General features: G+C 42.5%; 18 non-coding genes across 18 annotated transcripts; all 18 read right to left on the bottom strand.

Moving 5' to 3' along the window:
- Positions 1–460: 460 nt before the first annotated feature.
- Positions 461–574, bottom strand: trnal-caa (transfer RNA leucine (anticodon CAA)). The gene is made up of 2 exons: positions 537–574; positions 461–506 (listed from the first exon to the last, which is right to left on the bottom strand). It is a non-coding gene; the product is annotated as a tRNA-Leu (tRNA).
- A 1,012-nt stretch (positions 575–1,586) lies between these two features.
- On the bottom strand, positions 1,587–1,700 carry trnal-caa (transfer RNA leucine (anticodon CAA)). Its single transcript has 2 exons — positions 1,663–1,700; positions 1,587–1,632 (listed from the first exon to the last, which is right to left on the bottom strand). It is a non-coding gene; the product is annotated as a tRNA-Leu (tRNA).
- Positions 1,701–2,804: 1,104 nt separating this feature from the next.
- Positions 2,805–2,918, bottom strand: trnal-caa (transfer RNA leucine (anticodon CAA)). Its single transcript has 2 exons — positions 2,881–2,918; positions 2,805–2,850 (listed from the first exon to the last, which is right to left on the bottom strand). It is a non-coding gene; the product is annotated as a tRNA-Leu (tRNA).
- A 1,315-nt stretch (positions 2,919–4,233) lies between these two features.
- trnal-caa (transfer RNA leucine (anticodon CAA)) lies at positions 4,234–4,347 on the bottom strand. The gene is made up of 2 exons: positions 4,310–4,347; positions 4,234–4,279 (listed from the first exon to the last, which is right to left on the bottom strand). It is a non-coding gene; the product is annotated as a tRNA-Leu (tRNA).
- Positions 4,348–5,359: 1,012 nt separating this feature from the next.
- On the bottom strand, positions 5,360–5,473 carry trnal-caa (transfer RNA leucine (anticodon CAA)). The gene is made up of 2 exons: positions 5,436–5,473; positions 5,360–5,405 (listed from the first exon to the last, which is right to left on the bottom strand). It is a non-coding gene; the product is annotated as a tRNA-Leu (tRNA).
- Positions 5,474–6,577: 1,104 nt separating this feature from the next.
- trnal-caa (transfer RNA leucine (anticodon CAA)) lies at positions 6,578–6,691 on the bottom strand. The gene is made up of 2 exons: positions 6,654–6,691; positions 6,578–6,623 (listed from the first exon to the last, which is right to left on the bottom strand). It is a non-coding gene; the product is annotated as a tRNA-Leu (tRNA).
- A 1,224-nt stretch (positions 6,692–7,915) lies between these two features.
- Positions 7,916–8,029, bottom strand: trnal-caa (transfer RNA leucine (anticodon CAA)). Its single transcript has 2 exons — positions 7,992–8,029; positions 7,916–7,961 (listed from the first exon to the last, which is right to left on the bottom strand). It is a non-coding gene; the product is annotated as a tRNA-Leu (tRNA).
- A 1,103-nt stretch (positions 8,030–9,132) lies between these two features.
- On the bottom strand, positions 9,133–9,246 carry trnal-caa (transfer RNA leucine (anticodon CAA)). Its single transcript has 2 exons — positions 9,209–9,246; positions 9,133–9,178 (listed from the first exon to the last, which is right to left on the bottom strand). It is a non-coding gene; the product is annotated as a tRNA-Leu (tRNA).
- A 1,103-nt stretch (positions 9,247–10,349) lies between these two features.
- On the bottom strand, positions 10,350–10,463 carry trnal-caa (transfer RNA leucine (anticodon CAA)). The gene is made up of 2 exons: positions 10,426–10,463; positions 10,350–10,395 (listed from the first exon to the last, which is right to left on the bottom strand). It is a non-coding gene; the product is annotated as a tRNA-Leu (tRNA).
- Positions 10,464–11,475: 1,012 nt separating this feature from the next.
- trnal-caa (transfer RNA leucine (anticodon CAA)) lies at positions 11,476–11,589 on the bottom strand. The gene is made up of 2 exons: positions 11,552–11,589; positions 11,476–11,521 (listed from the first exon to the last, which is right to left on the bottom strand). It is a non-coding gene; the product is annotated as a tRNA-Leu (tRNA).
- A 1,104-nt stretch (positions 11,590–12,693) lies between these two features.
- Positions 12,694–12,807, bottom strand: trnal-caa (transfer RNA leucine (anticodon CAA)). Its single transcript has 2 exons — positions 12,770–12,807; positions 12,694–12,739 (listed from the first exon to the last, which is right to left on the bottom strand). It is a non-coding gene; the product is annotated as a tRNA-Leu (tRNA).
- Positions 12,808–14,032: 1,225 nt separating this feature from the next.
- Positions 14,033–14,146, bottom strand: trnal-caa (transfer RNA leucine (anticodon CAA)). The gene is made up of 2 exons: positions 14,109–14,146; positions 14,033–14,078 (listed from the first exon to the last, which is right to left on the bottom strand). It is a non-coding gene; the product is annotated as a tRNA-Leu (tRNA).
- A 1,103-nt stretch (positions 14,147–15,249) lies between these two features.
- On the bottom strand, positions 15,250–15,363 carry trnal-caa (transfer RNA leucine (anticodon CAA)). The gene is made up of 2 exons: positions 15,326–15,363; positions 15,250–15,295 (listed from the first exon to the last, which is right to left on the bottom strand). It is a non-coding gene; the product is annotated as a tRNA-Leu (tRNA).
- Positions 15,364–16,466: 1,103 nt separating this feature from the next.
- On the bottom strand, positions 16,467–16,580 carry trnal-caa (transfer RNA leucine (anticodon CAA)). The gene is made up of 2 exons: positions 16,543–16,580; positions 16,467–16,512 (listed from the first exon to the last, which is right to left on the bottom strand). It is a non-coding gene; the product is annotated as a tRNA-Leu (tRNA).
- A 1,012-nt stretch (positions 16,581–17,592) lies between these two features.
- trnal-caa (transfer RNA leucine (anticodon CAA)) lies at positions 17,593–17,706 on the bottom strand. Its single transcript has 2 exons — positions 17,669–17,706; positions 17,593–17,638 (listed from the first exon to the last, which is right to left on the bottom strand). It is a non-coding gene; the product is annotated as a tRNA-Leu (tRNA).
- A 1,104-nt stretch (positions 17,707–18,810) lies between these two features.
- On the bottom strand, positions 18,811–18,924 carry trnal-caa (transfer RNA leucine (anticodon CAA)). The gene is made up of 2 exons: positions 18,887–18,924; positions 18,811–18,856 (listed from the first exon to the last, which is right to left on the bottom strand). It is a non-coding gene; the product is annotated as a tRNA-Leu (tRNA).
- Positions 18,925–20,239: 1,315 nt separating this feature from the next.
- On the bottom strand, positions 20,240–20,353 carry trnal-caa (transfer RNA leucine (anticodon CAA)). The gene is made up of 2 exons: positions 20,316–20,353; positions 20,240–20,285 (listed from the first exon to the last, which is right to left on the bottom strand). It is a non-coding gene; the product is annotated as a tRNA-Leu (tRNA).
- A 1,012-nt stretch (positions 20,354–21,365) lies between these two features.
- On the bottom strand, positions 21,366–21,479 carry trnal-caa (transfer RNA leucine (anticodon CAA)). Its single transcript has 2 exons — positions 21,442–21,479; positions 21,366–21,411 (listed from the first exon to the last, which is right to left on the bottom strand). It is a non-coding gene; the product is annotated as a tRNA-Leu (tRNA).
- Positions 21,480–21,659: the final 180 nt, after the last annotated feature.

Below are 21,659 nucleotides of genomic sequence, written 5' to 3'. Positions count from 1 at the left end.
GACGTTCGGTTCAAAAGGTATCTAACACACTCTGTGAAACAGGTAGTTCAGAATTCTGCTGATTCAGACTCTGATTCTGCACAATGAGCATCCATGTGGATATGAGTCAAAAGGGGCAGAACCGCAGTAATCGGCATGTGCGTCGCACCTTGAAAACTGTGTCATGTTCCTCAAACTATTTCTGAAGCAATTTTGTTGTGTGGCAGCACCCAGCATCCTACTGAAACAGGCAACTGCAATTAGGGAATACCACTGCAGTGAAGAAATGTCCTTGGACTGCAACATATTAAGGGTAGTTAGCACATGTCAAAATCGACTCCGCAAGAATGCTAGAAGAGCCGGCTACCCAGTAGAAGATTGCCTTTTATATTGCATTGCCACCTTTCGATTGGACATCCAGGTGCCCTCATTTGTCCAGGTAAGCCAAAATACATGCAAGTTATTTTAAAACAGTCATACATGTCAGAAGTGGGATTCGAACCCACGCCTCCAATCGGAGACCAGAATCCTCCTCATCACAGGGGAAAGTTATTAACCTTGAGTCTGGCGCCTTAGACCGCTCGGCCATCCTGACACCCGGCACACTGTTTCAACAGAGGTCTTATCACTGGTAGTATTTGTTACCATATGCCAGGAGACAGTAGACATAATTTGATGAGGTCTCAAGCCAAAGAACACCAATTCAGCTAAGCTAGCCAAGTACATTGTGGATAAGTAACTATAGTTCTTAGAAAGTTGGCAGAGTAATGGATGAGAAAGGGGTAACCTCAATTGTAAAATGCTATTCTGTATCAGATGACGGTTAAATATAATTTCCAAGCCTACATGGTTCTGCAGTTATTCTGTCTGGATACTACACAGAAAGTGACATTTTTTAAAATTTGCTCCACTTTAATTCCTACCTTACAATGGCCTACCTGTAGAAGACAGACAGCAGTGTTCTCCAAACTGTAGAAAATTGTATCAAGGAAAGAATGGCCTGGCCATTTCCAACATCCGGATAAAGTCATGTAACTTGATTTTAGTAGTGTTCTTAGCAGCACATGGATGTCCATGTCCATTGTCAAATCTTAGGACAATAGCAAACTAAGTCAAGAGGTGAAGTCATCTGGCCTTCTACAGAACGATGCTGACTGGAAATGCAAGATAGAGTGGCAGAACTAAGCCAAAGTCGTCTCTCTGCAAGATCATTAAAGTTGGATGTCAAGGCTTTGTCGGACGTTCGGTTCAAAAGGTATCTAACACACTCTGTGAAACAGGTAGTTCAGAAACTAAGTCAAAACTGTGTCATGTTCCTCAAACTATTTCTGAAGCAATTTTGTTGTGTGGCAGCACCCAGCATCCTACTGAAACAGGCAACTGCAATTAGGGAATACCACTGCAGTGAAGAAATGTCCTTGGACTGCAACATATTAAGGGTAGTTAGCACATGTCAAAATCGACTCCGCAAGAATGCTAGAAGAGCCGGCTACCCAGTAGAAGATTGCCTGTTATATTGCATTGCCACCTTTCGATTGGACATCCAGGTGCCCTCATTTGTCCAGGTAAGCCAAAATACATGCAAGTTATTTTAAAACAGTCATACATGTCAGAAGTGGGATTTGAACCCACGCCTCCAATCGGAGACCAGAATCCTCCTCATCACAGGGGAAAGGAATTAACCTTGAGTCTGGCGCCTTAGACCGCTCGGCCATCCTGACACCTGGCAAACTGTTTCAACAGAGGTCTTATCACTGGTAGTATTTGTTACCATATGCCAGGAGACAGTAGACATAATTTGATGAGGTCTTAAGCCAAAGAACACCAATTCAGCTAAGCTAGCCAAGTACATTGTGGATAAGTAACTATAGTTCTTAGAAAGTTGGCAGAGTAATGGATGAGAAAGGGCTAACCTCAATTGTAAAATGCTATTCTGTATCAGATGACGGTTAAATATCATTTCCAAGACTACATGGTTCTGCAGTTATTCTGTCTGGATACTACACAGAAAGTGTCATTTTTTTAAAATTTGCTCCACTTTAATTCCTACCACACAATGGCCTACCTGTAGAAGACAGACAGCAGTGTTCTCCAAACTGTAGAAAATTGTATCAAGGAAAGAATGGCCTGGCCATTTCCAACATCCGGATAAAGTCATGTAACTTGATTTTGGTAGTGTTCTTAGCAGCACATGGATGTCCATGTCCATTGTCAAATCTTAGGACAATAGCAAACTAAGTCAAGAGGTGAAGTCATCTGGCCTTCTACAGAACGATGCTGACTGGAAATGCAAGATAGAGTGGCAGAACTAAGCCAAAGTCGTCTCTCTGCAAGATCATTAAAGTTGGATGTCAAGGCTTTGTCGGACGTTCGGTTCAAAAGGTATCTAACACACTCTGTGAAACAGGTAGTTCAGAATTCTGCTGATTCAGACTCTGATTCTGCACAATGAGCATCCATGTGGATATGAGTCAAAAGGGGCAGAACCGCAGTAATCGGCATGTGCGTCGCACCTTGAAAACTGTGTCATGTTCCTCAAACTATTTCTGAAGCAATTTTGTTGTGTGGCAGCACCCAGCATCCTACTGAAACAGGCAACTGCAATTAGGGAATACCACTGCAGTGAAGAAATGTCCTTGGACTGCAACATATTAAGGGTAGTTAACACATGTCAAAATCGACTCCGCAAGAATGCTAGAAGAGCCGGCTACCCAGTAGAAGATTGCCTGTTATATTGCATTGCCACCTTTCGATTGGACATCCAGGTGCCCTCATTTGTCCAGGTAAGCCAAAATACATGCAAGTTATTTTAAAACAGTCATACATGTCAGAAGTGGGATTCGAACCCACGCCTCCAATCGGAGACCAGAATCCTCCTCATCACAGGGGAAAGGTATTAACCTTGAGTCTGGCGCCTTAGACCGCTCGGCCATCCTGACACCTGGCAAACTGTTTCAACAGAGGTCTTATCACTGGTAGTATTTGGTACCATATGCCAGGAGACAGTAGACATAATTTGATGAGGTCTCAAGCCAAAGAACACCAATTCAGCTCAGCTAGCCAAGTACATTGTGGATAAGTAACTATAGTAGTTAGAAAGTTGGCAGAGTAATGGATGAGAAAGGGCTAACCTCAAATGTAAAATGCTATTCTGTATCAGCTATTTCAACAGAGGTCTTATCACTGGTAGTATTTGGTACCATATGCCAGGAGACAGTAGACATAATTTGATGAGGTCTCGAGGCCAAAGAACACCAATTCAGCTCAGCTAGCCAAGTATGTTGTGGATAAGTAACTATAGTTCTTAGAAAGTTGGCAGAGTAATGGATGAGAAAGGGCTAACCTCAATTGTAAAATGCTATTCTGTATCAGATGACGGTTAAATATCATTTCCAAGACTACATGGTTCTGCAGTTATTCTGTCTGGATACTACACAGAAAGTGACATTTTTTAAAATTTGCTCCACTTTAATTCCTACCTCACAATGGCCTACCTGTAGAAGACAGACAGCAGTGTTCTCCAAACTGTAGAAAATTGTATCAAGGAAAGAATGGCCTGGCCATTTCCAACATCCGGATAAAGTCATGTAACTTGATTTTAGTAGTGTTCTTAGCAGCACATGGATGTCCATGTCCATTGTCAAATCTTAGGACAATAGCAAACTAAGTCAAGAGGTGAAGTCATCTGGCCTTCTACTGAACGATGCTGACTGGAAATGCAAGATAGAGTGGCAGAACTAAGCCAAAGTCGTCTCTCTGCAAGATCATTAAAGTTGGATGTCAAGGCTTTGTCGGACGTTCGGTTCAAAAGGTATCTAACACACTCTGTGAAACAGGTAGTTCAGAATTCTGCTGATTCAGACTCTGATTCTGCACAATGAGCATCCATGTGGATATGAGTCAAAAGGGGCAGAACCGCAGTAATCGGCATGTGCGTCGCACCTTGAAAACTGTGTCATGTTCCTCAAACTATTTCTGAAGCAATTTTGTTGTGTGGCAGCACCCAGCATCCTACTGAAACAGGCAACTGCAATTAGGGAATACCACTGCAGTGAAGAAATGTCCTTGGACTGCAACATATTAAGGGTAGTTAGCACATGTCAAAATCGACTCCGCAAGAATGCTAGAAGAGCCGGCTACCCAGTAGAAGATTGCCTGTTATATTGCATTGCCACCTTTCGATTGGACATCCAGGTGCCCTCATTTGTCCAGGTAAGCCAAAATACATGCAAGTTATTTTAAAACAGTCATACATGTCAGAAGTGGGATTCGAACCCACGCCTCCAATCGGAGACCAGAATCCTCCTCATCACAGGGGAAAGTTATTAACCTTGAGTCTGGCGCCTTAGACCGCTCGGCCATCCTGACACCCGGCACACTGTTTCAACAGAGGTCTTATCACTGGTAGTATTTGTTACCATATGCCAGGAGACAGTAGACATAATTTGATGAGGTCTCAAGCCAAAGAACACCAATTCAGCTAAGCTAGCCAAGTACATTGTGGATAAGTAACTATAGTTCTTAGAAAGTTGGCAGAGTAATGGATGAGAAAGGGGTAACCTCAATTGTAAAATGCTATTCTGTATCAGATGACGGTTAAATATAATTTCCAAGCCTACATGGTTCTGCAGTTATTCTGTCTGGATACTACACAGAAAGTGACATTTTTTAAAATTTGCTCCACTTTAATTCCTACCTTACAATGGCCTACCTGTAGAAGACAGACAGCAGTGTTCTCCAAACTGTAGAAAATTGTATCAAGGAAAGAATGGCCTGGCCATTTCCAACATCCGGATAAAGTCATGTAACTTGATTTTAGTAGTGTTCTTAGCAGCACATGGATGTCCATGTCCATTGTCAAATCTTAGGACAATAGCAAACTAAGTCAAGAGGTGAAGTCATCTGGCCTTCTACAGAACGATGCTGACTGGAAATGCAAGATAGAGTGGCAGAACTAAGCCAAAGTCGTCTCTCTGCAAGATCATTAAAGTTGGATGTCAAGGCTTTGTCGGACGTTCGGTTCAAAAGGTATCTAACACACTCTGTGAAACAGGTAGTTCAGAAACTAAGTCAAAACTGTGTCATGTTCCTCAAACTATTTCTGAAGCAATTTTGTTGTGTGGCAGCACCCAGCATCCTACTGAAACAGGCAACTGCAATTAGGGAATACCACTGCAGTGAAGAAATGTCCTTGGACTGCAACATATTAAGGGTAGTTAGCACATGTCAAAATCGACTCCGCAAGAATGCTAGAAGAGCCGGCTACCCAGTAGAAGATTGCCTGTTATATTGCATTGCCACCTTTCGATTGGACATCCAGGTGCCCTCATTTGTCCAGGTAAGCCAAAATACATGCAAGTTATTTTAAAACAGTCATACATGTCAGAAGTGGGATTTGAACCCACGCCTCCAATCGGAGACCAGAATCCTCCTCATCACAGGGGAAAGGAATTAACCTTGAGTCTGGCGCCTTAGACCGCTCGGCCATCCTGACACCTGGCAAACTGTTTCAACAGAGGTCTTATCACTGGTAGTATTTGTTACCATATGCCAGGAGACAGTAGACATAATTTGATGAGGTCTCAAGCCAAAGAACACCAATTCAGCTAAGCTAGCCAAGTACATTGTGGATAAGTAACTATAGTTCTTAGAAAGTTGGCAGAGTAATGGATGAGAAAGGGCTAACCTCAATTGTAAAATGCTATTCTGTATCAGATGACGGTTAAATATCATTTCCAAGACTACATGGTTCTGCAGTTATTCTGTCTGGATACTACACAGAAAGTGTCATTTTTTTAAAATTTGCTCCACTTTAATTCCTACCACACAATGGCCTACCTGTAGAAGACAGACAGCAGTGTTCTCCAAACTGTAGAAAATTGTATCAAGGAAAGAATGGCCTGGCCATTTCCAACATCCGGATAAAGTCATGTAACTTGATTTTGGTAGTGTTCTTAGCAGCACATGGATGTCCATGTCCATTGTCAAATCTTAGGACAATAGCAAACTAAGTCAAGAGGTGAAGTCATCTGGCCTTCTACAGAACGATGCTGACTGGAAATGCAAGATAGAGTGGCAGAACTAAGCCAAAGTCGTCTCTCTGCAAGATCATTAAAGTTGGATGTCAAGGCTTTGTCGGACGTTCGGTTCAAAAGGTATCTAACACACTCTGTGAAACAGGTAGTTCAGAATTCTGCTGATTCAGACTCTGATTCTGCACAATGAGCATCCATGTGGATATGAGTCAAAAGGGGCAGAACCGCAGTAATCGGCATGTGCGTCGCACCTTGAAAACTGTGTCATGTTCCTCAAACTATTTCTGAAGCAATTTTGTTGTGTGGCAGCACCCAGCATCCTACTGAAACAGGCAACTGCAATTAGGGAATACCACTGCAGTGAAGAAATGTCCTTGGACTGCAACATATTAAGGGTAGTTAACACATGTCAAAATCGACTCCGCAAGAATGCTAGAAGAGCCGGCTACCCAGTAGAAGATTGCCTGTTATATTGCATTGCCACCTTTCGATTGGACATCCAGGTGCCCTCATTTGTCCAGGTAAGCCAAAATACATGCAAGTTATTTTAAAACAGTCATACATGTCAGAAGTGGGATTCGAACCCACGCCTCCAATCGGAGACCAGAATCCTCCTCATCACAGGGGAAAGGTATTAACCTTGAGTCTGGCGCCTTAGACCGCTCGGCCATCCTGACACCTGGCAAACTGTTTCAACAGAGGTCTTATCACTGGTAGTATTTGGTACCATATGCCAGGAGACAGTAGACATAATTTGATGAGGTCTCAAGCCAAAGAACACCAATTCAGCTCAGCTAGCCAAGTACATTGTGGATAAGTAACTATAGTAGTTAGAAAGTTGGCAGAGTAATGGATGAGAAAGGGCTAACCTCAAATGTAAAATGCTATTCTGTATCAGCTATTTCAACAGAGGTCTTATCACTGGTAGTATTTGGTACCATATGCCAGGAGACAGTAGACATAATTTGATGAGGTCTCGAGGCCAAAGAACACCAATTCAGCTCAGCTAGCCAAGTATGTTGTGGATAAGTAACTATAGTTCTTAGAAAGTTGGCAGAGTAATGGATGAGAAAGGGCTAACCTCAATTGTAAAATGCTATTCTGTATCAGATGACGGTTAAATATCATTTCCAAGACTACATGGTTCTGCAGTTATTCTGTCTGGATACTACACAGAAAGTGACATTTTTTAAAATTTGCTCCACTTTAATTCCTACCTCACAATGGCCTACCTGTAGAAGACAGACAGCAGTGTTCTCCAAACTGTAGAAAATTGTATCAAGGAAAGAATGGCCTGGCCATTTCCAACATCCGGATAAAGTCATGTAACTTGATTTTAGTAGTGTTCTTAGCAGCACATGGATGTCCATGTCCATTGTCAAATCTTAGGACAATAGCAAACTAAGTCAAGAGGTGAAGTCATCTGGCCTTCTACTGAACGATGCTGACTGGAAATGCAAGATAGAGTGGCAGAACTAAGCCAAAGTCGTCTCTCTGCAAGATCATTAAAGTTGGATGTCAAGGCTTTGTCGGACGTTCGGTTCAAAAGGTATCTAACACACTCTGTGAAACAGGTAGTTCAGAAACTAAGTCAAAACTGTGTCATGTTCCTCAAACTATTTCTGAAGCAATTTTGTTGTGTGGCAGCACCCAGCATCCTACTGAAACAGGCAACTGCAATTAGGGAATACCACTGCAGTGAAGAAATGTCCTTGGACTGCAACATATTAAGGGTAGTTAGCACATGTCAAAATCGACTCCGCAAGAATGCTAGAAGAGCCGGCTACCCAGTAGAAGATTGCCTGTTATATTGCATTGCCACCTTTCGATTGGACATCCAGGTGCCCTCATTTGTCCAGGTAAGCCAAAATACATGCAAGTTATTTTAAAACAGTCATACATGTCAGAAGTGGGATTCGAACCCACGCCTCCAATCGGAGACCAGAATCCTCCTCATCACAGGGGAAAGGTATTAACCTTGAGTCTGGCGCCTTAGACCGCTCGGCCATCCTGACACCTGGCAAACTGTTTCAACAGAGGTCTTATCACTGGTAGTATTTGTTACCATATGCCAGGAGACAGTAGACATAATTTGATGAGGTCTCAAGCCAAAGAACACCAATTCAGCTAAGCTAGCCAAGTACATTGTGGATAAGTAACTATAGTTCTTAGAAAGTTGGCAGAGTAATGGATGAGAAAGGGCTAACCTCAATTGTAAAATGCTATTCTGTATCAGATGACGGTTAAATATCATTTCCAAGACTACATGGTTCTGCAGTTATTCTGTCTGGATACTACACAGAAAGTGACATTTTTTAAAATTTGCTCCACTTTAATTCCTACCACACAATGGCCTACCTGTAGAAGACAGACAGCAGTGTTCTCCAAACTGTAGAAAATTGTATCAAGGAAAGAATGGCCTGGCCATTTCCAACATCCGGATAAAGTCATGTAACTTGATTTTGGTAGTGTTCTTAGCAGCACATGGATGTCCATGTCCATTGTCAAATCTTAGGACAATAGCAAACTAAGTCAAGAGGTGAAGTCATCTGGCCTTCTACAGAACGATGCTGACTGGAAATGCAAGATAGAGTGGCAGAACTAAGCCAAAGTCGTCTCTCTGCAAGATCATTAAAGTTGGATGTCAAGGCTTTGTCGGACGTTCGGTTCAAAAGGTATCTAACACACTCTGTGAAACAGGTAGTTCAGAATTCTGCTGATTCAGACTCTGATTCTGCACAATGAGCATCCATGTGGATATGAGTCAAAAGGGGCAGAACCGCAGTAATCGGCATGTGCGTCGCACCTTGAAAACTGTGTCATGTTCCTCAAACTATTTCTGAAGCAATTTTGTTGTGTGGCAGCACCCAGCATCCTACTGAAACAGGCAACTGCAATTAGGGAATACCACTGCAGTGAAGAAATGTCCTTGGACTGCAACATATTAAGGGTAGTTAACACATGTCAAAATCGACTCCGCAAGAATGCTAGAAGAGCCGGCTACCCAGTAGAAGATTGCCTGTTATATTGCATTGCCACCTTTCGATTGGACATCCAGGTGCCCTCATTTGTCCAGGTAAGCCAAAATACATGCAAGTTATTTTAAAACAGTCATACATGTCAGAAGTGGGATTCGAACCCACGCCTCCAATCGGAGAGCAGAATCCTCCTCAGCACAGGGGAAAGGTATTAACCTTGAGTCTGGCGCCTTAGACCGCTCGGCCATCCTGACAGCTGGCACACTGTTTCAACAGAGGTCTTATCACTGGTAGTATTTGTTACCATATGCCAGGAGACAGTAGACATAATTTGATGAGGTCTCAAGCCAAAGAACACCAATTCAGCTAAGCTAGCCAAGTACATTGTGGATAAGTAACTATAGTTCTTAGAAAGTTGGCAGAGTAATTGATAAGAAAGGGCTAACCTCAATTGTAAAATGCTATTCTGTATCAGATGACGGTTAAATATCATTTCCAAGACTACATGGTTCTGCAGTTATTCTGTCTGGATACTACACAGAAAGTGACATTTTTTAAAATTTGCTCCACGTTAATTCCTACCACACAATGGCCTACCTGTAGAAGACAGACAGCAGTGTTCTCCGAACTGTAGAAAATTGTATCAAGGAAAGAATGGCCTGGCCATTTCCAACATCCGGATAAAGTCATGTAACTTGATTTTAGTAGTGTTCTTAGCAGCACATGGATGTCCATGTCCATTGTCAAATCTTAGGACAATAGCAAACTAAGTCAAGAGGTGAAGTCATCTGGCCTTCTACAGAACGATGCTGACTGGAAATGCAAGATAGAGTGGCAGAACTAAGCCAAAGTCGTCTCTCTGCAAGATTATTAAAGTTGGATGTCAAGGCTTTGTCGGACGTTCGGTTCAAAAGGTATCTAACACACTCTGTGAAACAGGTAGTTCAGAATTCTGCTGATTCAGACTCTGATTCTGCACAATGAGCATCCATGTGGATATGAGTCAAAAGGGGCAGAACCGCAGTAATCGGCATGTGCGTCGCACCTTGAAAACTGTGTCATGTTCCTCAAACTATTTCTGAAGCAATTTTGTTGTGTGGCAGCACCCAGCATCCTACTGAAACAGGCAACTGCAATTAGGGAATACCACTGCAGTGAAGAAATGTCCTTGGACTGCAACATATTAAGGGTAGTTAGCACATGTCAAAATCGACTCCGCAAGAATGCTAGAAGAGCCGGCTACCCAGTAGAAGATTGCCTGTTATATTGCATTGCCACCTTTCGATTGGACATCCAGGTGCCCTCATTTGTCCAGGTAAGCCAAAATACATGCAAGTTATTTTAAAACAGTCATACATGTCAGAAGTGGGATTCGAACCCACGCCTCCAATCGGAGACCAGAATCCTCCTCATCACAGGGGAAAGTTATTAACCTTGAGTCTGGCGCCTTAGACCGCTCGGCCATCCTGACACCCGGCACACTGTTTCAACAGAGGTCTTATCACTGGTAGTATTTGTTACCATATGCCAGGAGACAGTAGACATAATTTGATGAGGTCTCAAGCCAAAGAACACCAATTCAGCTAAGCTAGCCAAGTACATTGTGGATAAGTAACTATAGTTCTTAGAAAGTTGGCAGAGTAATGGATGAGAAAGGGGTAACCTCAATTGTAAAATGCTATTCTGTATCAGATGACGGTTAAATATAATTTCCAAGCCTACATGGTTCTGCAGTTATTCTGTCTGGATACTACACAGAAAGTGACATTTTTTAAAATTTGCTCCACTTTAATTCCTACCTTACAATGGCCTACCTGTAGAAGACAGACAGCAGTGTTCTCCAAACTGTAGAAAATTGTATCAAGGAAAGAATGGCCTGGCCATTTCCAACATCCGGATAAAGTCATGTAACTTGATTTTAGTAGTGTTCTTAGCAGCACATGGATGTCCATGTCCATTGTCAAATCTTAGGACAATAGCAAACTAAGTCAAGAGGTGAAGTCATCTGGCCTTCTACAGAACGATGCTGACTGGAAATGCAAGATAGAGTGGCAGAACTAAGCCAAAGTCGTCTCTCTGCAAGATCATTAAAGTTGGATGTCAAGGCTTTGTCGGACGTTCGGTTCAAAAGGTATCTAACACACTCTGTGAAACAGGTAGTTCAGAAACTAAGTCAAAACTGTGTCATGTTCCTCAAACTATTTCTGAAGCAATTTTGTTGTGTGGCAGCACCCAGCATCCTACTGAAACAGGCAACTGCAATTAGGGAATACCACTGCAGTGAAGAAATGTCCTTGGACTGCAACATATTAAGGGTAGTTAGCACATGTCAAAATCGACTCCGCAAGAATGCTAGAAGAGCCGGCTACCCAGTAGAAGATTGCCTGTTATATTGCATTGCCACCTTTCGATTGGACATCCAGGTGCCCTCATTTGTCCAGGTAAGCCAAAATACATGCAAGTTATTTTAAAACAGTCATACATGTCAGAAGTGGGATTTGAACCCACGCCTCCAATCGGAGACCAGAATCCTCCTCATCACAGGGGAAAGGAATTAACCTTGAGTCTGGCGCCTTAGACCGCTCGGCCATCCTGACACCTGGCAAACTGTTTCAACAGAGGTCTTATCACTGGTAGTATTTGTTACCATATGCCAGGAGACAGTAGACATAATTTGATGAGGTCTCAAGCCAAAGAACACCAATTCAGCTAAGCTAGCCAAGTACATTGTGGATAAGTAACTATAGTTCTTAGAAAGTTGGCAGAGTAATGGATGAGAAAGGGCTAACCTCAATTGTAAAATGCTATTCTGTATCAGATGACGGTTAAATATCATTTCCAAGACTACATGGTTCTGCAGTTATTCTGTCTGGATACTACACAGAAAGTGTCATTTTTTTAAAATTTGCTCCACTTTAATTCCTACCACACAATGGCCTACCTGTAGAAGACAGACAGCAGTGTTCTCCAAACTGTAGAAAATTGTATCAAGGAAAGAATGGCCTGGCCATTTCCAACATCCGGATAAAGTCATGTAACTTGATTTTGGTAGTGTTCTTAGCAGCACATGGATGTCCATGTCCATTGTCAAATCTTAGGACAATAGCAAACTAAGTCAAGAGGTGAAGTCATCTGGCCTTCTACAGAACGATGCTGACTGGAAATGCAAGATAGAGTGGCAGAACTAAGCCAAAGTCGTCTCTCTGCAAGATCATTAAAGTTGGATGTCAAGGCTTTGTCGGACGTTCGGTTCAAAAGGTATCTAACACACTCTGTGAAACAGGTAGTTCAGAATTCTGCTGATTCAGACTCTGATTCTGCACAATGAGCATCCATGTGGATATGAGTCAAAAGGGGCAGAACCGCAGTAATCGGCATGTGCGTCGCACCTTGAAAACTGTGTCATGTTCCTCAAACTATTTCTGAAGCAATTTTGTTGTGTGGCAGCACCCAGCATCCTACTGAAACAGGCAACTGCAATTAGGGAATACCACTGCAGTGAAGAAATGTCCTTGGACTGCAACATATTAAGGGTAGTTAACACATGTCAAAATCGACTCCGCAAGAATGCTAGAAGAGCCGGCTACCCAGTAGAAGATTGCCTGTTATATTGCATTGCCACCTTTCGATTGGACATCCAGGTGCCCTCATTTGTCCAGGTAAGCCAAAATACATGCAAGTTATTTTAAAACAGTCATACATGTCAGAAGTGGGATTCGAACCCACGCCTCCAATCGGAGACCAGAATCCTCCTCATCACAGGGGAAAGGTATTAACCTTGAGTCTGGCGCCTTAGACCGCTCGGCCATCCTGACACCTGGCAAACTGTTTCAAACAGAGGTCTTATCACTGGTAGTATTTGGTACCATATGCCAGGAGACAGTAGACATAATTTGATGAGGTCTCAAGCCAAAGAACACCAATTCAGCTCAGCTAGCCAAGTACATTGTGGATAAGTAACTATAGTAGTTAGAAAGTTGGCAGAGTAATGGATGAGAAAGGGCTAACCTCAAATGTAAAATGCTATTCTGTATCAGCTATTTCAACAGAGGTCTTATCACTGGTAGTATTTGGTACCATATGCCAGGAGACAGTAGACATAATTTGATGAGGTCTCGAGGCCAAAGAACACCAATTCAGCTCAGCTAGCCAAGTATGTTGTGGATAAGTAACTATAGTTCTTAGAAAGTTGGCAGAGTAATGGATGAGAAAGGGCTAACCTCAATTGTAAAATGCTATTCTGTATCAGATGACGGTTAAATATCATTTCCAAGACTACATGGTTCTGCAGTTATTCTGTCTGGATACTACACAGAAAGTGACATTTTTTAAAATTTGCTCCACTTTAATTCCTACCTCACAATGGCCTACCTGTAGAAGACAGACAGCAGTGTTCTCCAAACTGTAGAAAATTGTATCAAGGAAAGAATGGCCTGGCCATTTCCAACATCCGGATAAAGTCATGTAACTTGATTTTAGTAGTGTTCTTAGCAGCACATGGATGTCCATGTCCATTGTCAAATCTTAGGACAATAGCAAACTAAGTCAAGAGGTGAAGTCATCTGGCCTTCTACTGAACGATGCTGACTGGAAATGCAAGATAGAGTGGCAGAACTAAGCCAAAGTCGTCTCTCTGCAAGATCATTAAAGTTGGATGTCAAGGCTTTGTCGGACGTTCGGTTCAAAAGGTATCTAACACACTCTGTGAAACAGGTAGTTCAGAAACTAAGTCAAAACTGTGTCATGTTCCTCAAACTATTTCTGAAGCAATTTTGTTGTGTGGCAGCACCCAGCATCCTACTGAAACAGGCAACTGCAATTAGGGAATACCACTGCAGTGAAGAAATGTCCTTGGACTGCAACATATTAAGGGTAGTTAGCACATGTCAAAATCGACTCCGCAAGAATGCTAGAAGAGCCGGCTACCCAGTAGAAGATTGCCTGTTATATTGCATTGCCACCTTTCGATTGGACATCCAGGTGCCCTCATTTGTCCAGGTAAGCCAAAATACATGCAAGTTATTTTAAAACAGTCATACATGTCAGAAGTGGGATTCGAACCCACGCCTCCAATCGGAGACCAGAATCCTCCTCATCACAGGGGAAAGGTATTAACCTTGAGTCTGGCGCCTTAGACCGCTCGGCCATCCTGACACCTGGCAAACTGTTTCAACAGAGGTCTTATCACTGGTAGTATTTGTTACCATATGCCAGGAGACAGTAGACATAATTTGATGAGGTCTCAAGCCAAAGAACACCAATTCAGCTAAGCTAGCCAAGTACATTGTGGATAAGTAACTATAGTTCTTAGAAAGTTGGCAGAGTAATGGATGAGAAAGGGCTAACCTCAATTGTAAAATGCTATTCTGTATCAGATGACGGTTAAATATCATTTCCAAGACTACATGGTTCTGCAGTTATTCTGTCTGGATACTACACAGAAAGTGACATTTTTTAAAATTTGCTCCACTTTAATTCCTACCACACAATGGCCTACCTGTAGAAGACAGACAGCAGTGTTCTCCAAACTGTAGAAAATTGTATCAAGGAAAGAATGGCCTGGCCATTTCCAACATCCGGATAAAGTCATGTAACTTGATTTTGGTAGTGTTCTTAGCAGCACATGGATGTCCATGTCCATTGTCAAATCTTAGGACAATAGCAAACTAAGTCAAGAGGTGAAGTCATCTGGCCTTCTACAGAACGATGCTGACTGGAAATGCAAGATAGAGTGGCAGAACTAAGCCAAAGTCGTCTCTCTGCAAGATCATTAAAGTTGGATGTCAAGGCTTTGTCGGACGTTCGGTTCAAAAGGTATCTAACACACTCTGTGAAACAGGTAGTTCAGAATTCTGCTGATTCAGACTCTGATTCTGCACAATGAGCATCCATGTGGATATGAGTCAAAAGGGGCAGAACCGCAGTAATCGGCATGTGCGTCGCACCTTGAAAACTGTGTCATGTTCCTCAAACTATTTCTGAAGCAATTTTGTTGTGTGGCAGCACCCAGCATCCTACTGAAACAGGCAACTGCAATTAGGGAATACCACTGCAGTGAAGAAATGTCCTTGGACTGCAACATATTAAGGGTAGTTAACACATGTCAAAATCGACTCCGCAAGAATGCTAGAAGAGCCGGCTACCCAGTAGAAGATTGCCTGTTATATTGCATTGCCACCTTTCGATTGGACATCCAGGTGCCCTCATTTGTCCAGGTAAGCCAAAATACATGCAAGTTATTTTAAAACAGTCATACATGTCAGAAGTGGGATTCGAACCCACGCCTCCAATCGGAGAGCAGAATCCTCCTCAGCACAGGGGAAAGGTATTAACCTTGAGTCTGGCGCCTTAGACCGCTCGGCCATCCTGACAGCTGGCACACTGTTTCAACAGAGGTCTTATCACTGGTAGTATTTGTTACCATATGCCAGGAGACAGTAGACATAATTTGATGAGGTCTCAAGCCAAAGAACACCAATTCAGCTAAGCTAGCCAAGTACATTGTGGATAAGTAACTATAGTTCTTAGAAAGTTGGCAGAGTAATTGATAAGAAAGGGCTAACCTCAATTGTAAAATGCTATTCTGTATCAGATGACGGTTAAATATAATTTCCAAGACTACATGGTTCTGCAGTTATTCTGTCTGGATACTACACAGAAAGTGACATTTTTTAAAATTTGCTCCACGTTAATTCCTACCACACAATGGCCTACCTGTAGAAGACAGACAGCAGTGTTCTCCGAACTGTAGAAAATTGTATCAAGGAAAGAATGGCCTGGCCATTTCCAACATCCGGATAAAGTCATGTAACTTGATTTTAGTAGTGTTCTTAGCAGCACATGGATGTCCATGTCCATTGTCAAATCTTAGGACAATAGCAAACTAAGTCAAGAGGTGAAGTCATCTGGCCTTCTACAGAACGATGCTGACTGGAAATGCAAGATAGAGTGGCAGAACTAAGCCAAAGTCGTCTCTCTGCAAGATTATTAAAGTTGGATGTCAAGGCTTTGTCGGACGTTCGGTTCAAAAGGTATCTAACACACTCTGTGAAACAGGTAGTTCAGAATTCTGCTGATTCAGACTCTGATTCTGCACAATGAGCATCCATGTGGATATGAGTCAAAAGGGGCAGAACCGCAGTAATCGGCATGTGCGTTGCACCTTGAAAACTGTGTCATGTTCCTCAAACCATTTCTGAAGCAATTTTGTTGTGTGGCAGCACCCAGCATCCTACTGAAACAGGCAACTGCAATTAGGCAATGCCACTGCAGTGAAGAAATGTCCTTGGAGTGCAACATATTAAGGGTAGTTGGCACATGTCAAAATCGACTCCGCAAGAATGCTAGAAGAGCCGGCTACCCAGTAGAAGATTGCCTGTTATATTGCATTGCCACCTTTCGATTGGACATCCAGGTGCCCTCATTTGTCCAGGTAAGCCAAAATACATGCAAGTTATTTTAAAACAGTCATACATGTCAGAAGTGGGATTCGAACCCACGCCTCCAATCGGAGACCAGAATCCTCCTCATCACAGGGGAAAGTTATTAACCTTGAGTCTGGCGCCTTAGACCGCTCGGCCATCCTGACACCCGGCACACTGTTTCAACAGAGGTCTTATCACTGGTAGTATTTGTTACCATATGCCAGGAGACAGTAGACATAATTTGATGAGGTCTCAAGCCAAAGAACACCAATTCAGCTAAGCTAGCCAAGTACATTGTGGATAAGTAACTATAGTTCTTAGAAAGTTGGCAGAGTAATGGATGAGAAAGGGGTAACCTCAATTGTAAAATGCTATTCTGTATCAGATGACGGTTAAATATAATTTCCAAGCCTACATGGTTCTGCAGTTATTCTGTCTGGATACTACACAGAAAGTGACATTTTTTAAAATTTGCTCCACATTAATTCCTACCTTACAATGGCCTACCTGTAGAAGACAGACAGCAGTGTTCTCCAAACTGTAGAAAATTGTATCAAGGAAAGAATGGCCTGGCCATTTCCAACATCCGGATAAAGTCATGTAACTTGATTTTAGTAGTGTTCTTAGCAGCACATGGATGTCCATGTCCATTGTCAAATCTTAGGACAATAGCAAACTAAGTCAAGAGGTGAAGTCATCTGGCCTTCTACAGAACGATGCTGACTGGAAATGCAAGATAGAGTGGCAGAACTAAGCCAAAGTCGTCTCTCTGCAAGATCATTAAAGTTGGATGTCAAGGCTTTGTCGGACGTTCGGTTCAAAAGGTATCTAACACACTCTGTGAAACAGGTAGTTCAGAAACTAAGTCAAAACTGTGTCATGTTCCTCAAACTATTTCTGAAGCAATTTTGTTGTGTGGCAGCACCCAGCATCCTACTGAAACAGGCAACTGCAATTAGGGAATACCACTGCAGTGAAGAAATGTCCTTGGACTGCAACATATTAAGGGTAGTTAGCACATGTCAAAATCGACTCCGCAAGAATGCTAGAAGAGCCGGCTACCCAGTAGAAGATTGCCTGTTATATTGCATTGCCACCTTTCGATTGGACATCCAGGTGCCCTCATTTGTCCAGGTAAGCCAAAATACATGCAAGTTATTTTAAAACAGTCATACATGTCAGAAGTGGGATTTGAACCCACGCCTCCAATCGGAGACCAGAATCCTCCTCATCACAGGGGAAAGGAATTAACCTTGAGTCTGGCGCCTTAGACCGCTCGGCCATCCTGACACCTGGCAAACTGTTTCAACAGAGGTCTTATCACTGGTAGTATTTGTTACCATATGCCAGGAGACAGTAGACATAATTTGATGAGGTCTCAAGCCAAAGAACACCAATTCAGCTAAGCTAGCCAAGTACATTGTGGATAAGTAACTATAGTTCTTAGAAAGTTGGCAGAGTAATGGATGAGAAAGGGCTAACCTCAATTGTAAAATGCTATTCTGTATCAGATGACGGTTAAATATCATTTCCAAGACTACATGGTTCTGCAGTTATTCTGTCTGGATACTACACAGAAAGTGTCATTTTTTTAAAATTTGCTCCACTTTAATTCCTACCACACAATGGCCTACCTGTAGAAGACAGACAGCAGTGTTCTCCAAACTGTAGAAAATTGTATCAAGGAAAGAATGGCCTGGCCATTTCCAACATCCGGATAAAGTCATGTAACTTGATTTTGGTAGTGTTCTTAGCAGCACATGGATGTCCATGTCCATTGTCAAATCTTAGGACAATAGCAAACTAAGTCAAGAGGTGAAGTCATCTGGCCTTCTACAGAACGATGCTGACTGGAAATGCAAGATAGAGTGGCAGAACTAAGCCAAAGTCGTCTCTCTGCAAGATCATTAAAGTTGGATGTCAAGGCTTTGTCGGACGTTCGGTTCAAAAGGTATCTAACACACTCTGTGAAACAGGTAGTTCAGAATTCTGCTGATTCAGACTCTGATTCTGCACAATGAGCATCCATGTGGATATGAGTCAAAAGGGGCAGAACCGCAGTAATCGGCATGTGCGTCGCACCTTGAAAACTGTGTCATGTTCCTCAAACTATTTCTGAAGCAATTTTGTTGTGTGGCAGCACCCAGCATCCTACTGAAACAGGCAACTGCAATTAGGGAATACCACTGCAGTGAAGAAATGTCCTTGGACTGCAACATATTAAGGGTAGTTAACACATGTCAAAATCGACTCCGCAAGAATGCTAGAAGAGCCGGCTACCCAGTAGAAGATTGCCTGTTATATTGCATTGCCACCTTTCGATTGGACATCCAGGTGCCCTCATTTGTCCAGGTAAGCCAAAATACATGCAAGTTATTTTAAAACAGTCATACATGTCAGAAGTGGGATTCGAACCCACGCCTCCAATCGGAGACCAGAATCCTCCTCATCACAGGGGAAAGGTATTAACCTTGAGTCTGGCGCCTTAGACCGCTCGGCCATCCTGACACCTGGCAAACTGTTTCAACAGAGGTCTTATCACTGGTAGTATTTGGTACCATATGCCAGGAGACAGTAGACATAATTTGATGAGGTCTCAAGCCAAAGAACACCAATTCAGCTCAGCTAGCCAAGTACATTGTGGATAAGTAACTATAGTAGTTAGAAAGTTGGCAGAGTAATGGATGAGAAAGGGCTAACCTCAAATGTAAAATGCTATTCTGTATCAGCTATTTCAACAGAGGTCTTATCACTGGTAGTATTTGGTACCATATGCCAGGAGACAGTAGACATAATTTGATGAGGTCTCGAGGCCAAAGAACACCAATTCAGCTCAGCTAGCCAAGTATGTTGTGGATAAGTAACTATAGTTCTTAGAAAGTTGGCAGAGTAATGGATGAGAAAGGGCTAACCTCAATTGTAAAATGCTATTCTGTATCAGATGACGGTTAAATATCATTTCCAAGACTACATGGTTCTGCAGTTATTCTGTCTGGATACTACACAGAAAGTGACATTTTTTAAAATTTGCTCCACTTTAATTCCTACCTCACAATGGCCTACCTGTAGAAGACAGACAGCAGTGTTCTCCAAACTGTAGAAAATTGTATCAAGGAAAGAATGGCCTGGCCATTTCCAACATCCGGATAAAGTCATGTAACTTGATTTTAGTAGTGTTCTTAGCAGCACATGGATGTCCATGTCCATTGTCAAATCTTAGGACAATAGCAAACTAAGTCAAGAGGTGAAGTCATCTGGCCTTCTACTGAACGATGCTGACTGGAAATGCAAGATAGAGTGGCAGAACTAAGCCAAAGTCGTCTCTCTGCAAGATCATTAAAGTTGGATGTCAAGGCTTTGTCGGACGTTCGGTTCAAAAGGTATCTAACACACTCTGTGAAACAGGTAGTTCAGAATTCTGCTGATTCAGACTCTGATTCTGCACAATGAGCATCCATGTGGATATGAGTCAAAAGGGGCAGAACCGCAGTAATCGGCATGTGCGTCGCACCTTGAAAACTGTGTCATGTTCCTCAAACTATTTCTGAAGCAATTTTGTTGTGTGGCAGCACCCAGCATCCTACTGAAACAGGCAACTGCAATTAGGGAATACCACTGCAGTGAAGAAATGTCCTTGGACTGCAACATATTAAGGGTAGTTAGCACATGTCAAAATCGACTCCGCAAGAATGCTAGAAGAGCCGGCTACCCAGTAGAAGATTGCCTGTTATATTGCATTGCCACCTTTCGATTGGACATCCAGGTGCCCTCATTTGTCCAGGTAAGCCAAAATACATGCAAGTTATTTTAAAACAGTCATACATGTCAGAAGTGGGATTCGAACCCACGCCTCCAATCGGAGACCAGAATCCTCCTCATCACAGGGGAAAGTTATTAACCTTGAGTCTGGCGCCTTAGACCGCTCGGCCATCCTGACACCCGGCACACTGTTTCAACAGAGGTCTTATCACTGGTAGTATTTGTTACCATATGCCAGGAGACAGTAGACATAATTTGATGAGGTCTCAAGCCAAAGAACACCAATTCAGCTAAGCTAGCCAAGTACATTGTGGATAAGTAACTATAGTTCTTAGAAAGTTGGCAGAGTAATGGATGAGAAAGGGGTAACCTCAATTGTAAAATGCTATTCTGTATCAGATGACGGTTAAATATAATTTCCAAGCCTACATGGTTCTGCAGTTATTCTGTCTGGATACTACACAGAAAGTGACATTTTTTAAAATTTGCTCCACATTAATTCCTACCTTACAATGGCCTACCTGTAGAAGACAGACAGCAGTGTTCTCCAAACTGTAGAAAATTGTATCAAGGAAAGAATGGCCTGGCCATTTCCAACATCCGGATAAAGTCATGTAACTTGATTTTAGTAGTGTTCTTAGCAGCACATGGATGTCCATGTCCATTGTCAAATCTTAGGACAATAGCAAACTAAGTCAAGAGGTGAAGTCATCTGGCCTTCTACAGAACGATGCTGACTGGAAATGCAAGATAGAGTGGCAGAACTAAGCCAAAGTCGTCTCTCTGCAAGATCATTAAAGTTGGATGTCAAGGCTTTGTCGGACGTTCGGTTCAAAAGGTATCTAACACACTCTGTGAAACAGGTAGTTCAGAAACTAAGTCAAAACTGTGTCATGTTCCTCAAACTATTTCTGAAGCAATTTTGTTGTGTGGCAGCACCCAGCATCCTACTGAAACAGGCAACTGCAATTAGGGAATACCACTGCAGTGAAGAAATGTCCTTGGACTGCAACATATTAAGGGTAGTTAGCACATGTCAAAATCGACTCCGCAAGAATGCTAGAAGAGCCGGCTACCCAGTAGAAGATTGCCTGTTATATTGCATTGCCACCTTTCGATTGGACATCCAGGTGCCCTCATTTGTCCAGGTAAGCCAAAATACATGCAAGTTATTTTAAAACAGTCATACATGTCAGAAGTGGGATTTGAACCCACGCCTCCAATCGGAGACCAGAATCCTCCTCATCACAGGGGAAAGGAATTAACCTTGAGTCTGGCACCTTAGACCGCTCGGCCATCCTGACACCTGGCAAACTGTTTCAACAGAGGTCTTATCACTGGTAGTATTTGTTACCATATGCCAGGAGACAGTAGACATAATTTGATGAGGTCTCAAGCCAAAGAACACCAATTCAGCTAAGCTAGCCAAGTACATTGTGGATAAGTAACTATAGTTCTTAGAAAGTTGGCAGAGTAATGGATGA

This window comes from Clarias gariepinus, chromosome 5 (genome assembly GCF_024256425.1).
Source record: "Clarias gariepinus isolate MV-2021 ecotype Netherlands chromosome 5, CGAR_prim_01v2, whole genome shotgun sequence".
Classification (NCBI taxonomy): domain Eukaryota; kingdom Metazoa; phylum Chordata; class Actinopteri; order Siluriformes; family Clariidae; genus Clarias; species Clarias gariepinus.
Note: the sequence above shows the minus strand (reverse complement) of the source record. Positions and strands in the feature narration are given on the sequence as shown.